The sequence below is a fragment of the Telmatherina bonti genome (assembly GCF_933228915.1).
Source record: "Telmatherina bonti genome assembly, chromosome: 14".
Classification (NCBI taxonomy): Eukaryota; Metazoa; Chordata; class Actinopteri; order Atheriniformes; family Telmatherinidae; genus Telmatherina; species Telmatherina bonti.
The window spans coordinates 9,074,963-9,091,503 of NC_136612.1; the positions used below are offsets into that span (position 1 = coordinate 9,074,963).

The following is a 16,541-nucleotide window of genomic DNA, read 5'->3' on the forward strand; positions in this document are numbered from 1 at the left end:
GCCGCTACCAGATCATCATTACAATGTGTGGAACGTGGCAGACAGATGCACTGCACGCTGTCCAAGCCTCCTCTTTTCTCTCCTATTGTTCCCTAGGTTTCCTCCTGGGGAAAACATCCCGTTCCATGCGTGTGTGTCCACAAAGGAGTGGAGCTTTGAAACCTCTACCGCCAGGTGCGAGGCGAGCATGAGAGCAGTCGCTCCACAAAGACAAACTCTACCACGCCTTGGTGCTCTGCAAGTGTGGGATATGTAAACAAGTCTTCCTTTAAAAAAAACAGGAAACATGATATCCTTCATATTCCTGCTGCGTGCAGCAGGTCTCAGCAGCAGATACCACAAAACCTGGACATAAAAAAGCTCCAACTATGCTTGGCTAGTCTAATCCGTGTCTGAGAAACCTTCCCTCAAAGCCTGGGTGACTTCTGCTTCCTTAGATATGACGTACACACAGCTAGCTCGGCCTTGCATGGGGTGCCATGTGTGTCAGTGTGCTAATCCTTGACAACAAGCGAGCAGGAATGATGGGATTGGCTCGAAAAAAGCCAAGGCTGCACCCCCCCAGCCAAACATACCCACACACACACACACACACACACACACACACGCATGACTGAACTGCTGCACGTATATTAATGTGACATTGCATGTGTCTGGGATGGAAGATGTTGGCTTTTTATGTAAATGCACGAAAGACAAATGAGACAATGTCTGAAAAACCAGAGCAGGACTCATCCGTGTCTGGCAGAGTATACACACACACACACACACACACATTTATATTTATATAGATATAGATATATACATTTATATAAAACATAAAAGATTTGAACTCCGGGCTGCTGAGCCGTCTTTTGCGGTTCCTTTACGTGGAAAGCCGGTTTGGTCGGGTTGTTGGGTCCGTTTAAAATGAGCCCGGCGTGTTGGAGCATCAACGACCTGCAGGACGGCGGCCATCAAGGACCAAATTTGAACACCCTCATATATGCATAAAGCAACATTTAATAAAAACAGCTAAAATCACCCCTGTACACGGCTGAAATTTTGGGGAGGTGCATGGAGTTGCTGCCATGTGATTGGCTAATGGTTTGAATCCTACACCGAGGAGGAAAGGGCTCTGCATGATGAAGTATCCTTCATATCATAAATTATCTGCTTCACCACAGTTGTGTATTTCGACGCACTAAAAATGAGTAATACTGGTTATAAACTGGACAATAAATAAACACTGAGGCACCACGCCGCTGTCCAATCACCTCCACTGAATCATTTCCTTCAGAGCGTCCGAGCTAAACGGCTTCATCTCCTCCATCTCTACATGCTGATGATGTAAAGGTACAGCTGCGATGCGGCGTGTGACATATGCCGTTTCTGCATTTCGCTCAGTGTGAGGACAGCGTACACGACCACAAACAAACCACCAAACACAGATATGTGGGAAGTGAGGAGTCACTCCGATCGGTCTGCAGCCAGTAAATGTGACTCAGCGCCAACGTGCTGAGAAGCTCATTCGTGTGTGGAAGAGCTCACACACACACACCATCTGTTGTCAGTTACTGCCCCATCTCAGCTCCCTAACTTTTTCTGTCTTAATCACGCACACACACACACACACACACACACACACACTGAGGGCTCTTTTGTTTATTTGTTTGGTAGTTACAATGTAATAACAGTAAGTTAGACCGAGTCATCCGGCCACCTCGTAGTGAGATGCTGCAGATAATCTCCAGCTCCACACTGGTCCTTTATGCTGCTAAAACCAGGATCTGCACGTACAGTCCAGGTCTTAAAATTAGCAACCATCATGCTGGCACATTGTTGGACAAAGAGGGGCTGTTTCTTTTCAGCAACACAACACACTTGGACGACACAGATGGCTGACCCGATTACTGCCAAATCAGAAACAGCTACAATTGTTTTAGCATGCAGAGTCGGCCCTGAAGCTAACCGAGCCGCTTTTCCAGCCTCCGACGCTGCATTCAGTCATGAAGCCAACATGGAATAAAAGATAAACTCCGACAGAGAGATCGTAAGAAAAACGATGCTGCTGAGAGACAGATGAAGGTCTGGACCAGGTTTCTGCTGTAGTCAGCGACAGCATGACAACAGAAGCGCCAGTAATCACAGCAAATACTACAATACTACACTGATTCAGGCACGCTGCGTGAACTATAAACAAAGCCAAAGTGCAATGATTTACAAATGCATATTTTATTCCTAGAAGAAGATAAACAACATATCAGACGCTGAAGCTGAGGCATTTCACAATTTTGTGGAAACCATGAGCTCATTTTGATGGCAGCAAGAAGAAAAGCAGCTCCAAGTCTAGCATCATGTAGCATCTCCTCTTATTTTAACCTTCATCACTGCATAAAAAAATGACATTTTTTCCTTATAAACTGCATTCTTTTTCACAAAGAAAAAAAATCCTGCTGTTTCAAAAGCTCATATCTTGTTTATTGTTGTAACAGCCTGGTATTTTGTACATGAATAAATAAAGAATGAGAAAATATATTCAGTGTCTTTCAGTCTTTTACATACATTTCTTGAAAAATTAAACAACACACAAACAAAAATGTATTTAGAGTTTTTCTTTGGAACTTTTTCTTGGTGAAGATCAGGGGTTCATTCTACCTTGAAATTCAAAGTGAACAACACGACTCGATTGTCCTGCTCCGTCCCACTTTGTGTCTTTTACCTGGTCCGCGTAGAGATTAGTCTGGCGGACGAACAGAGCGATGATCTCTTCGTTGAAGAATAGCTCAAACATTCCCCTTCAGACACATCATCGTCTTCTAAATGTGCTCCTGAAAGTTCACCAACAGTGAAGTGTGTTCCTGTATTTTGGCGCATTCAGCTGACAGCTGTCTAGCGCTTACACAAAGTGTGTTGAAGGTTAACTTCACCTCAGTCTCTAAAAACCAGGAAAACTCACTAAATTTGTGGCTAACTGCTTGACTGAAGTAAAGTCGCTAGAGGTTCCAGACAACTGGTTGCTAAGTTGGCAGCAGTGGTTTAACCGAGCTTTGGAGCGTGCTTCTGCTAGCAACTCATTAGGAGTGTAATAATACATAATATATCAGTTTTGTGGTCAATGACATTGATCCAAAATGCAGACATTGTTCAGAATTAGGTGCAATAACCATTCGTCATGCTCACTTTTATTTTGAAAATGCTTTGAGTCATTTTCCGTTTATTACAAGTTTCTTTGCCAGAAGAACTATTTTTTATTGAAACGAGTTCATGCAAGGTCCTGAGATGGACTGGCGAGCTGTCCAGGGTGTACCACACCTTTCGCCCCCAGCTACCCTTCATCGGACTAAGCGGTTGGGATAATGTATGAATGTGTTCATGAAAATACCAGAGCTAAATATTAAATGATATTCTAGTTGCTTTGGGGATTTTCATGTAAATTGACGATGTTGAATTACCCGTGATCTGAGGTGTATAATCCAGGTGCCACAAAGTAAAAAGTCCAGTCCGGCAGCTGTTCCAACCAGTCACTAAACCAGCTGCATTTAATTAGCTCAGCTCCACTGCAGGTAGACGAGCCTGTTGGTGAAAACACCAACTCCAACAACAACTCACGATTCAATTTAAAACCGATTCTCGATTCATAATCATTACACCTAGGTAACAAAAGGTGCTAATTTCCCAGGTAACTTCATTCGTCCATATGCTAGAAAGAACTGAGACATTTTCAGGGCTAATTTGATTCAAACATGTATAAAAGTTTTATTGCTCATCATTTTTCTTAATTTCCATTAGGAAAAAACCAGAGTAGCCACATCATCATGCTGCTGCTGGAATGCTAAAGAAGAAAAGAAATCCATTTTTGATAATGGTTTATTTCTATTTATTTGAAAAAACTTTAAAACTGTTTTCGATTTTTTTTTATTTCTTTTTTTTTTACTCGATTCCCCACCCCTAGAAAACACCTGGTCTAAATGCAGAGGTAGATCCCAAAACATGGCAGGACTTTCACCTGGATTATCCACCTCTGCCTCTGATGTCGTTTTATATCATTCAGTGGAACTTGAATCGGATTGAAACTGGATTGTGACTGAATTTCAGAGATCAGAAAACACAGAATCCTAATTCATTAAATATCATATCATTATCAAAATGTTGATTAGGCTGTTGCCTCAGTCGGCCTGGTCCTGTTATCTTATATGTCTGTTTATTCCTGGACGGGTTGTACTGGAAGACATTTCATTGTACTGGGACGCTGGCTCAGTGAGGATAAAATGCATTCTCAGTCTGATTTACACCTCTAGAAATCATACATGACAAATGTTCCACTTTGTTCGGCAAACTGCGATTAAATGCTTTAATGTTTTTTTAATTAAATCTGAAGTTCATTTTGAGTTAACGTGCTAAAGCCCCGCCCCTAATTTTTACAGATGTGTTGCTGCTGGCAGATTCAGAGCGAGCTCATAATTTCCATGTCTCAGTTTCAGCATCTGATATGATGTTTATGTTCTGATGTGAATGTGATGCGGCTTGATGGGATTTGTTAATCATTGTAATCTGTTTTTATTTACATTTTCCACATTTACATTTTAAAACTGATTTTGGAGCATTGATGAATAACTGCTCATAATACTACTCCTCCACATTAATGAAGCCCAACTAACACTACAAACATTTATTCCAATTAATACAATATTATATATACCATTCCCCAATCTTCAGGCATTTGCACGTCCTGAAGATTTAGGCAAACAGGTCTCTAAAGGAAGGAGACTCAGCTCAGCAGATACCTATGATGATTAAAAACAATGGATCCAGGTTTCCCTTGCCTGGACACAGGTCTACATGGCCCCAACCCTTGGAGTACAGAGTTGAGTGGCTGGTTGTCAGTTCTTTGCCCATGAGGGAACACTTTGGTATTAAGCTGATTAATTGGCGAATTGGTTGCCAATTGGAGGGAAGTCTGGGCATCCTTGGGCAGCTGCCCCCATAACCTGACCCCCAACCCCAGATAAGCAGTAGAAAGTAGATGGAAGGACAAAAGAATATAAAAAAAACACTGTACGAAAACGAGATACATAAAAGCCAATCAGAACTACACCACCATGTCTTGAAGACAAAAAGGTAATATATAAAACAATATACAGTAAATCAGCTGTACTTGGTGTTTCAGAGAAGTGTACGGCTGGTTTAGTCATCCCAGAACTTTCCATGCCTTCACTAGCAGGATAAAAACTCTGGAGAATGAGCTCCAGTTGGACGATGCTGGCATGAGACCACTTGTTGCCCATCAGGTACAGCATGTTAGCAGATTCAGCCTTGAAAGACGGGCACTGTGTCACTGTGTTAATTCACGATGCACAGACTGAGCTTCTTATCAGCTATCCTGCCCACACCGTGGAAGTGAGTCAAGCAGCAAACATGTGGAGCTCACACTGAGTGTTCAACACTTCCACTGAATATGTTCCAACACTGCGAGTGTTGTAGCACTGAGTGGATATCATGAATGTTTGCTGTGGATTCTGGAGCCAGTCGTATGATGATTGAGCCATATTGGTACAAAAAGAGATGTCCTTTTAAGCTTTGATCACTTAGAAAATCCAAAAGCAGCACGACTTAGTGATGCACCAGTCTGTATATACATAATGCAAGAAATTAAGTACGATTTTTTTTCATGGTTTGTTTAAAATCATTGCTTTAAAAATACATGTAAACATTTTCATATAGATGTAACTGAGCTAAACTCTTCAGACTCACAGATCCTGAAAATGCAGCTGAATTACACCAACATTATGTTTAATGGTACTTAAACTGACTAAAACATTCTTTACATACTACACGTCCCCATCATAGGCCTAAGCCTAAAGACCTGCTTCAGCTCCCTTGATGTACATAAATCGGTACGTCCACTTCAAACTTACTGCCATCATACGTTCATGCTTCCCTTACGTTGTTAGTTCATCGCCAGAGGGCAGTGAAGAGTCCATCTCATCGACTGCTGTGTTTCCATTAGTTTTTCACAAAATAAAAGCGACATTTCAAAAGATTCAACAAAGTAAAATTCCAATATGAAGTTGTTTCCACTGAATGGTGTAAAACAATCTCATCTCGCGAGGCTCCACTTCGAGCATGGAGATACAAAGCATTCTGGAGCAGCTAGTTCAGTTACTGCTGCTGATCAGAAGATGAAAAAAGTCATCCAGAAGCCATCTTTACTTGCCATGCGCTGGTCATGTGACCCCCAAGTCCCATCCAGTGGTGTGAAAATAACATAGTCTAATACAGACATGTAAAAACCTCCTCATGAGAGCATTAAAACATTTCAGCCTGATTTGAGTGTTTTTTAAGCAGGTGTTTCCATCATCAGTTATTAATGCGATTGATCAGGTAAGGGGTGATGGAAACACAGCTAATAATAAATATGGTAGAGGTGGGAAAATCAAGTCAAAAACTCGAAAATCTGGATTTTTGCTTCACAATTTTAAAATGTATTTTATTGTTTAAAAAAAATCCACTTTTTTCAAATAAATAAAAATAATCCATTATAAAATTATTGTCATTTTTATTGTTTTTTATCCATCTTTTTATGTGTCTTCTTGGGCGTTATAGGAGCAGAATGATGGTTTGGCTACGGTGTTGTTTTTTCCTAATTGAAATCAAGAAAAATGACAAGCAAAAAAAGTAATCTACACTTACAGTTTAAATGTATATCTATATCTATATGAATATCTGTAAGTCTATATTCAGAGTAGTGCCCCTATGTGGCAGAAGAAAGCTAAAAGAGGTCACAGAGGCACAATGATCCTTGACATACAGCTGCCAACAGGCAAAGCACTAAATATGGACTCCAGACTAAGTGCAACTAAGCATCAGAATAGTAAAAGCAGCAGAAGAACATCAGAAAAGTTAGTTTAATGAGCCTGGTCAGATTATGTTACTAACATGCTATTGCTACACAATACAGTACACAATATTATAATAAAAGTGCAAGGAACACTGGTTGGAGGAGCCTCCTATGAAATTCTGCCAAACTAGAATGATGTCTGTCTGTATCATTAAAACAAGATTTCCTTATTTGAAAAGAACAAAAAACTGGTTCAGATGTAAAATGACACAAACTACCCAGGTTAAGTTACTCCTTCATGCACATAAACAGGTCTTAAGCCACAAAGAACCACATTTTTTGCATAGATTTGCATCATTTTTGCAAAAACAGTGAAGCAAAAGCTGTATTCAAATTAAAGTCGTTCATATATTTTACAGTTTCAGTTCTAGTCCGGTTGAACGTATCAGGGTCCTGCGATGGGGTGACAACCTGTCCAGGATGAACCTGCCTCTCGCCCAGTGATTACTGGGAAAGTCTCTAGCTTCCTTCTCGACCCTTAATTAGACTAACTGGTTTCAGACGTTATGAGTGAACAACAGCGCATGAAGACTTGAGCAAATAGACAGGTCACTCAAAGCCTTTCCAACCGCTGCTTCACTCTAAGAAAATCCTGACCAAAGCATCATCCAGCTGTGTTAAAGACTAGATCTGTGCAGTGAATCCAGCTGTACTACATCTGCCCCAGCCAGCTAGAAGGTCGTGACGATGCTATCGGGCAGTCAAGTTAACGGACAGACTGAGCTCCGACTGTAGTTCAACTTAACATGTTCATGCAACACACATTTCCTGACAAAGGAAGAGGATTACGTGACATCCACGGCCAGAGAGAAATTGATTCACTTTAGCTAAAGCTGTGTTTCTCAATTCCAGTCCTCAGGCCCCCCGGTCCTCTACGTTTTAGACACGTTCCTCCTCCAAAGCACCTGAGTCACATCATTTAACTTCCTCATCAAGTTCTATCAAGCCTGTTCATGAGCCCTTTATTTCATTCAAGTGTGTTCATGAAGGGTTGCCAATGAAACATGCAGGGCACGAGGTCTCGAGGACCAGAATTAAGAAATATTAAGCTAAACGTTGGCAAGATTTGTAAAGTAAACCAATGTTTTTGATATAGTTTATCTCATAGATATTAATAAATAAATAATGATTCATATGTGAAGGTATGTTAATGTGCTATGTTTATGCCAAACAGCAATGTTAAGATAATACAACTCTTTGACTGTGGAAGTCATGGTACTTGTGCCACTTTATCAGGTATAAGTAGCTTTAAACGGGGCAGACTTGTTGGTCTGGGTTTTCCAGAAACCGCTGACCTACTGAGAGTTTTTACACAAAACCATTTCTAGGGTTTACAGCAAACGATCTGAAAAACAGGAAAAGTCCAGTAAGCAAAATCCTTTGTTGTGAGAGGTCAGAGGAGAATAGACAGACTGAGATGGTAGAAAAACAACGGGAAGTCAGATAAGCACTGGTTCCAATCGAGATATGCAGAATATCGTCTCTGAAATGTCTCTGAGGAAGGTTTCCAACACCTTGTTAAAGCTCTGCTGTCAAGCATGGAGGCAGAAATGAAGGGAAAAGGAGACCAACCTGGTACGAAAGGTGGAAAATCAGGAAGTCGCTGGTCAACATTATTCAGTGATGCAAATCAAGGCTTACTATGGATGTGAGGAGGGCTCAGACAGCATGCAAAGTCGATTCAAATTACTACCTGCTCTGCCTGCTTCCTGACAGACTCTGATCTTTGTGTGAAGGCTCATTAGGTTCCCGTTGGAAACACGAACTGAAGCTTTCTGCGAGTGGCCATCCACCTCAGGCTCTGGATTATATCACCTTGTAATATTTATAGAAACATATATCTAAAACAAAAATCTAAGAATACAATAGTGATGTATCAGCTGACCTGTTTCTTCTGTAAAGTTGTGTATGAGTGGATTTGTCCACTTTTATACCTACTTTTATACCCCGTTTAAAACACTGCGTTTGGATCGGACACGCGCAACTTCACTCACTGGCAGGTTCACAACACAAGACCTCCATTTTCTTGTCACGCTTGACACAAAACCGAGAAAAATCTGTCATGACGCGACATAAAGAGACAATTTAACACAACAAATATGACCAAAAGAAATTTAAAGAGACATTATTTAGAAGATCCATGTTTCTGACGTGTCCCACATGCGAAGTCATGACAAATCCACTGAACTGAACCATCTGGACACATGAAGGACTTGTTGATGCAGCAACTGGAAGTGCTCAGCAAATATTAGCATCTTAGCCAATACTAATTTTTAGCATCGGAGATACTTGCTGATCCTTCCTAAAGTAGGAGGATCGGCGAGTATTTCTGTCTGAACTCTATCCGTTACCATGGAAACACTATCAATCATTTTTTCTGCTCCAGTTCGCCACACACAGACAGGAAGTTACACAATCTTGGGTGATGAATGTTTCAGGTAGGTAGGCGGAGAAGCAGGTGCACGAGTCAATAGGATAAGTTTACATGGACAAATTTTCATCGATCCAACTGAAAACTGATCGGAGATTCCAGTGGACATGTTTCCATGGAAGCCAGGTAAGTGATGCAATCAGTTGTTACATGATCATCCAATCGAAAAATTGTTTTTTTAAAAAAAATAAATAAAAGTAGTTCGTTGTAAAAAATGTTTTTGTCATTTTTATTGTTTTTATTGCTCTTTTTACTTTTCTTCTTGGGTATTAAAGCAGCAGCAGAAAAATTTACAAGCTAAAACTTTTATACATGTTGCAATTTAAATTGAATCGGCCAAAACAATTTCTCAGTTTTTTCTGGCGTGTAAAAGAATGAAGTTACTTGGGAAATTAGCACTTTTTGTTACTTAAGTGTAATGATTATCAATCGAAATCTGTTTGACTCGACAATCGATTCAGAATCAAATCGACACCCCAAAGATCTGAATCGAATTAAATCATGAGTTGTTCTCAATGTCACATCCCTAACATGCACACCCCCACATATACATATATGCACTCACAAACACACGTGTATGCATATGTATATGGGTATGTACATTCACCAATATACAGGCCTTAAGGTACACACATCAATCCATAACATGTATCGACCAAACATCCATCCTGCATTTAGCCTGTTTTTTTTAGACTTTAAATGAATTGTGGTGTTTTCTCTTACTGATCGTGGCAAGCCGATCAATAGGTTACCACCACGGACAAATAAAACAGTCTGACCAAACAAATGTGGTAACTTCTTGTAACCCTTTCGGGATCAAAGTCTATATTACATCTAATAAATTCCCTCAAAGGAGACAGAAGCAGGGTTACGCAGAACTTTACACAAATGTTCTGCACATCTGGTTTATGTCAGACAGCGCTAACAGAGCAGTACCACTAGAAACCACAGGGGGCAGTGTTGCACATGACAGCGAATACAGCGATCTGCGACAGAACAAACAAGAAGGAGCTGCGCCATATTTAAATGCTGCTCAGACCACAGCTGTTTACCTTAATGCCTTTTTCTGAGAATGTGTATTCTGCTGGTCTTCCCGTCCAGAAACGCAGTCAGCTCACCAACCAACAGGAAGATGTTTCCGTAGGTAATCAATTCCAGTACCGCTGTGGTGGCGTTCCCACTCACATGGACAAACTCAGAACTCCATTTTTATATAAAAAAAAGTACAGATTTAAATGTCCATAACAGGCTAAAATATTATGACTTCTTTATTCCTTCACTCATGTTGACGCCACGCATTCAAAGAAAATCTAAATCAATCAATTTTACCACAACTGATTTTTTTTTTTTAACAATGAGTAAAGATTTAAATTCTTGTAGGAAATATTTCTAATCCAGTCCAGCTTTATAAATACTGAAGAGTAAAACAACCAAACCAGAACAAGGCGCTGCACAGGAAACAATAACACAGCAGCTTTTTTATATAATAAAACCCGTCGCTATGCCAACCCAACATGAGTTTTATGCTGATCACTGATCCCGTTTCCCCAAACGTCTTCCCAGTTTCCTCTTCATCTGCCTCCCAAACGGCGACTGGCTGCTTGGTAAAAGCAGAGGGGAATCACCGGCAGTATTCCCACAGCCGAGCTACAAACACACCTTCAAACTGTCTAAACCCTGAGCACACACACACGCACACACACACACACACACACACACACACACACACACACACACACACACACACACACACACACAGGGGTGTGTTTGACCAGGATCCATGTCTTTGAGGGTGTTTGTGAAGAGCGCAGATGTTTTGCCTTCAGCTGAACTCACACCAACTTAAACACACTGTACACCACTCTTATCTTCCTTCCTCAGAGAAGCCAATCCCTACTTCCTGAAAGCACTAAAGACTCCCGCCACTTACCCACATACACAGGAAGGGAGAGTGTGTGAGTGTGTGTGTGGCCTCAAAACAGCCTTCCCCAGACAAACAAACAAAAGCCTCGCTGATATGCTCACCTTTTTCCTTTTATTTCCCGCTTTTATAACAGTAATTCAACTCTTCACATCACAGCGACTCACCGTTGATGCTCACAGCTGGAAACTGTTCAGATTAAATCATCTGGAACCTCATCTCAATCTGTTTATTGAAAGATGGAAAACAATCTGGCAATGTGACATTGAGCTGGTTTTATCCTGATATTTTCATGTCTGAATGAAGACGGAACCGATGAATATGCAAATATGACTATAATTATCTGAAATAATTGTACTTATCATGTGTCATTATTAACTGTGACGACTCTGTTCAAGTTTTACGGATAAATTTTGTTGGAAATTCTCACTTTTTTTTATTGTATACTCATCTGTCGTGCATCCTGTCTCTTCTCTGAGATCTCTCCAGCCAGTAAAAGTCAGTCAGATGTTGACTCGTCTTATCTCTGTCTGCTTCTCTTGTTCTTCTCCTCTCATCCACCAACAACGTTCTCTTAGATTTCTGAGATGAATCAGCAACAGTGTTCAACGTGCTTCATATATCCAGTTGCTAGCGTGTAACATGGTGCCACAAAGTGAAACCCAGCTGTAACACGATGCTCTGGGCGGACAAAAAAAGTTGTGAAATGTGGTTTCTCAGCCTCGGGACACCACAGGACAACAGCAGCTCCGGGAATGTACATAATGAATGTCAGTGTCCTACCAAAATGAGTCAGAAGCTGAGTTTAGAAGACGGGAAGTGATGCAAGGTTACTTTAACAAAGCTGACATGCCTTTCAACTAAAAGATATGTTTAAATTTTCTTTTAAAAGATGTGGTTGCTGGACACTGCTTCTTGTTGTCAAGCCCTGTCACTTACTGTAAACATCTGGAGTATTATCTATCCAACCACGAAGTCAAGGAAGCTATGAACTGCTATGAACCAATGAAAAGATGAGAAATTAAAACTGTCCCAGACTACCTTTCTGTTCTATTACCTCCAATCTTATGTGTCTGATTTATTACAAGATATATTTTTACTTTAGCATGATTTTATTTTAATTTTCGGTCATATTTTTCTCACCTAATGAGGACATTCAGTAAAAAACCATCTGGTCCAACCATGTTTTTATCTAATTTTTAAGCCAATTGGTCTTTTCACATTTTTTTAAACGTTTCTTCAGGCTGCGTTTCAGGCAACCTGCCACCTCATCATCTTCTCCTCTACCTGATAACAGAGGAGCCTCAAGAGAAATCTCAGCCAGCTCCTGCCTCAGCATCTCGACTCCAGGGGATTCTATCTTACCCCCTTCCTTTATTGATACGCCTGCTCCTGAGATACACCATTGGTATATAATTGCAAAACTAATTTGTACTCACACATCAGTTCCAGATGTGATCTATTCTTTAGACTCCTGATGGTTAGAAGTGTAATTTCCTATCAAATCTGCAACAAATTGATTACCACACTTAATTAAAAAACTCGTCATAAACATCAGAGAAGCCTCCATATAGGCAGGTGTAGATCTGCATACAAGACGATTTATTTCAAAGAGAAGAAACTGTCTTGCTCCCAGACAGCAAAAATGTTTGGCCCAAATCTGCAGTTTAATTAGGCCCATGTGAAAACCTCCGCCAGATTACCACCAGGAAGAAAATGCTGTCATACGTGTTCAGGCTAGCTTCTGATGAGGACCAGTACTCACACAGTACCTCATCGGAGCCAACTAGGACAATATTAACTAAACATGATAATGCAACAAGCTTCCATCTGCACATCGACTCCAGTTTTCCCAGCTGGGAAAGAAAGACCTTAAACTTCCCAACAGTCCACGATCACTGGGGTGTTTAACCGAGAGATGGGAAACAAACAGGACGGCGTAACATGGCGTGCACTCAGACAGCGTGGCTGGTAAAGCCATGCTGCTCTTTAATATTGTTAAAAATGCGACATTTTGAAAACTGTTGCAAACATTTCACAGTCAGTATGAACTGTCTGGATGACCATACATGTTACAAACGGCTATTCCCCAAGTTTACAACGACATGAGGAATAACATACTGAAGGCGATCAAAGACATTCAGTTTTACCATTCCACCTTTGGTCAAGTCCAAACATGTCCCCTTATATGAGCTGACCATAGGCTATGTAACTGTGTTACATGGTGTTTATAGACCATATGTTCTAGATAAATATGTTGCCAAAACCCCAGGAGAAATCCTGATCTCTTTTAGCAGACTGGGGACTGGATGAGCATAAACTAGTCTGCACATCGAGCTAAATGATCTTTAGAAATGAAAGTATGTTGATCTTTGAAAGGGGGTTCTTGCATTCTTATGGCATTATTGTTATTTTAGTTGAAAATGGTTTCAAAATGACAACAATAATCACTTGGCGCAATATTATCGTCTATCGCAATCATATCTGAGACAATGGCAAAATTTACCGTGACAGGCCTAGCATGACTTTTACTTTGTGGCACCTGGATTGTACTCCTCTGGTAATATCTGGTATATGAAGGTACAGTTAAAGACCCCTGAGGTTTACAAGGACTTTGTATAAGTAAGTTTAAATGTCAGCTCTGGTGACAAACGTCTTTCACAATAAAAGCTGTGAACCAGAGATCATGTGGAACAAACCCACCTGTCAGATGTCAGATGACAACTCAAGTCTCTTCTGCTATATCTAAATGTCAGTGATAAAGGCGTTACTAGGAGAGTCCGATACTACAATTGACTGCCGAACTGTCCAGGATTTACCCCACCTCTCTATTCTATTCTGTTCTATTCTATTCTATTCTATAGTAATTTAGCAGACGCTTTTATCCAACATTTATAGCCCGATAGGCACATCTCGTCCTAAGACTGCTGGGATAGACTCCAGCTCCCCCACGACGCTTGATCGGATTAAGTGGTTCAGATAATGAGCGAATGAATGGAGAGCCTGGTGTTTTCTGAGGTGGTAGGCCTATGTGATGGAAAAGTTGTGAAACCCCCTGCTCTAAACCACACCCTTTGACCAGTCAAACTGGTCCTCCACACTGCCCCCTACTGGTTATTCACATGCTGCAGCTTGCAAGCGCGCTACATTAATGTCTGAAGACGCTGCTCTGTTTAAAACATGCTACTTTAAATCTTTACATCTGACCAGAGAATGGGATCTTACTTGGTACAAACAACAAAAAGTTTCATCAGCAGAACTAAATCATGATGCAGAGGGTCACATTTAGTCCACGACGCTGCTGGCCTGACACTTCATCACCGGAGGCATCCTGACAGGGAGCATCGCTCTACTTTATGGCGACTGGACTGCTTCGGACGGCAGAAGGACAAATTAAGGAAAAATATTGGCGCAGGCAGCTTCATGATATGTGCATCATCAAGGACACCGGGCAGGTAGAACTCCCACCTTGTGGAAAATGATACCAGGCCATTAAATCACGCGCTGCCCATTTCAGAGACAGTTTCTTCCCACAGGAAGTCAGAGTGATGAACTGTGCTTATACTCAGCCCCTTCCCTCCGGCATAGATTACCTTTTTATTACTTATCAAGCTATATTGAGATGAATATCACTGATTTCTTGGCATTCTGGGCTCCAGACTGGAACGAGTCAGCCAGACTGGTTGGGATAAACGCTGAATTTGTGGAAAAAATAAACAAACAAAAGACATAAAAGTGCCATAAGGGTGCCTCTACACCAAACCACCCCCCTTCAGTGTCTTTTGTATTCCTTTGCACTGGTGATGGTGTGTGACTCATCTAATTAAACTAATGAATGACACAGTGATGGGAGCTTTTAATCAGCACAGGGTTAAACCCCGCTGATGAAGAGGAGGGTGAGGCAGATTAATGTGGGATTACACCCATCTGCACTGCCACTGTCTAGGAAAAGAAGCCAGAAAAGAGGCTGGCAGAACAAAAAAACAAGGGAATTTGTTTGCCGTTGCACATGCAGGATTGTTTATGAAGGAAAAATGACACTTTAGGAGCAAACGTGGTCATTTGTACACACTCACAGAGACAAACGTGGTACAGTGAACTGGGAAAAAACTAGTTAAAATGGGGAAACGGTTCATTTAAGTCAGTTTTAAATGAGATGCACATGTCTGAGGTGGACGCTAGAAGACAATACGATGGACAGATTTATAGATCTGTTCGCAGCCAGAGCAATAAACATAGATAATCCAGTCAATTCTAAACAAAGGCTTTCCGTTTCCTGCCAAAACAACTGTAAATCACCAGCTGGCTCCAAAAGACATCCAGTACAGGCAGATTACTCCCAGTCCTCCCAGTACAACAGCCCTGCACTGTACCAGTACAGCCAGGTGTGAAGAGGAAGTGAAGAGGAAGGCAGGTTATTTTGCATGCAGTGATTCTGAGCTGCTGTTGCTGACTTCAGCATATTTTAACCAACAGGATGGAAATCAATCAGAATGATCTGATTAATCACGTGATCATATCAATAACAGGTAAAGGGGACTCATGTGTGCCAGTATGGAGGATGAGGATTGATACTGGGAGGATTTCAGAGCCCAGTGGGATTTTTGTTATGGATGTCTTTGATGTTATTGCTGCGCTGGCTCCACATCCACACACGCACACACATCCGTGACAGAATACACGCACCACGCCGCGCTACTATAATCGCTCCCCTTCCTTCAATCACACACAGGTTACATCCAACACACACACACACGCGCGCGCGTGCGGAAAGCAACCCAGAAACGACAGAAAACACACCTCTGGCGCTGTTTTCACGGCCGATGAGAGCACACGTCTGACCGGTAGATAACAGGTCGGTCACGGTCTGGTTGCTGTCCAGCCCCTCGCCGCGTCCTCATGCGTAAATTCCCGGTAGAAGCCAGCGGAGACGTGGAGCGTGAGGCGGATTCCCGCGCGCCCCGCGTCCCCCATTCATGACCGGATATCAGAACCTCCTTATCGGTGAACGGAAACCAATATTACGACCATTTATCTCTGTCCATCGGTGAGCACGAGCTGACGTCTGAGGAGCTCCTCCTGCTAGCACGAAACTCCTTCTGGCGACGGTAGGTGTTGCATTATTCATGAGAGGGGCGTGGCCGGTGCGCAGAGCGTGTGCTCCCGCGCGCGCACGCGGACGCACTGCAGACGTGAGCAAAGGAGCCTCTCGGATGAAGTTGGTTAAAGACAGGCAGACACCTAGTGGTCACAAGAAAAACTGCACATTTAGATAGATAGATAGATAGATAGATAGATAGATAAATAGA

The 16,541-nt window shown here is 41.6% G+C and overlaps 1 protein-coding gene across 1 annotated transcript in view; it reads right to left on the reverse strand.

The window, feature by feature from the left end:
• tanc2a (tetratricopeptide repeat, ankyrin repeat and coiled-coil containing 2a) overlaps window positions 1-16,217 on the reverse strand; it is a gene marked incomplete at its 3' end in the record, with an annotated part of 73,517 nt that extends 57,300 nt beyond the window's left edge. The window contains exon 1 of the mRNA XM_079252587.1: window positions 16,033-16,217. The remainder of the gene's footprint in view (window positions 1-16,032) is intronic.
• Window positions 16,218-16,541: the final 324 nt, after the last annotated feature.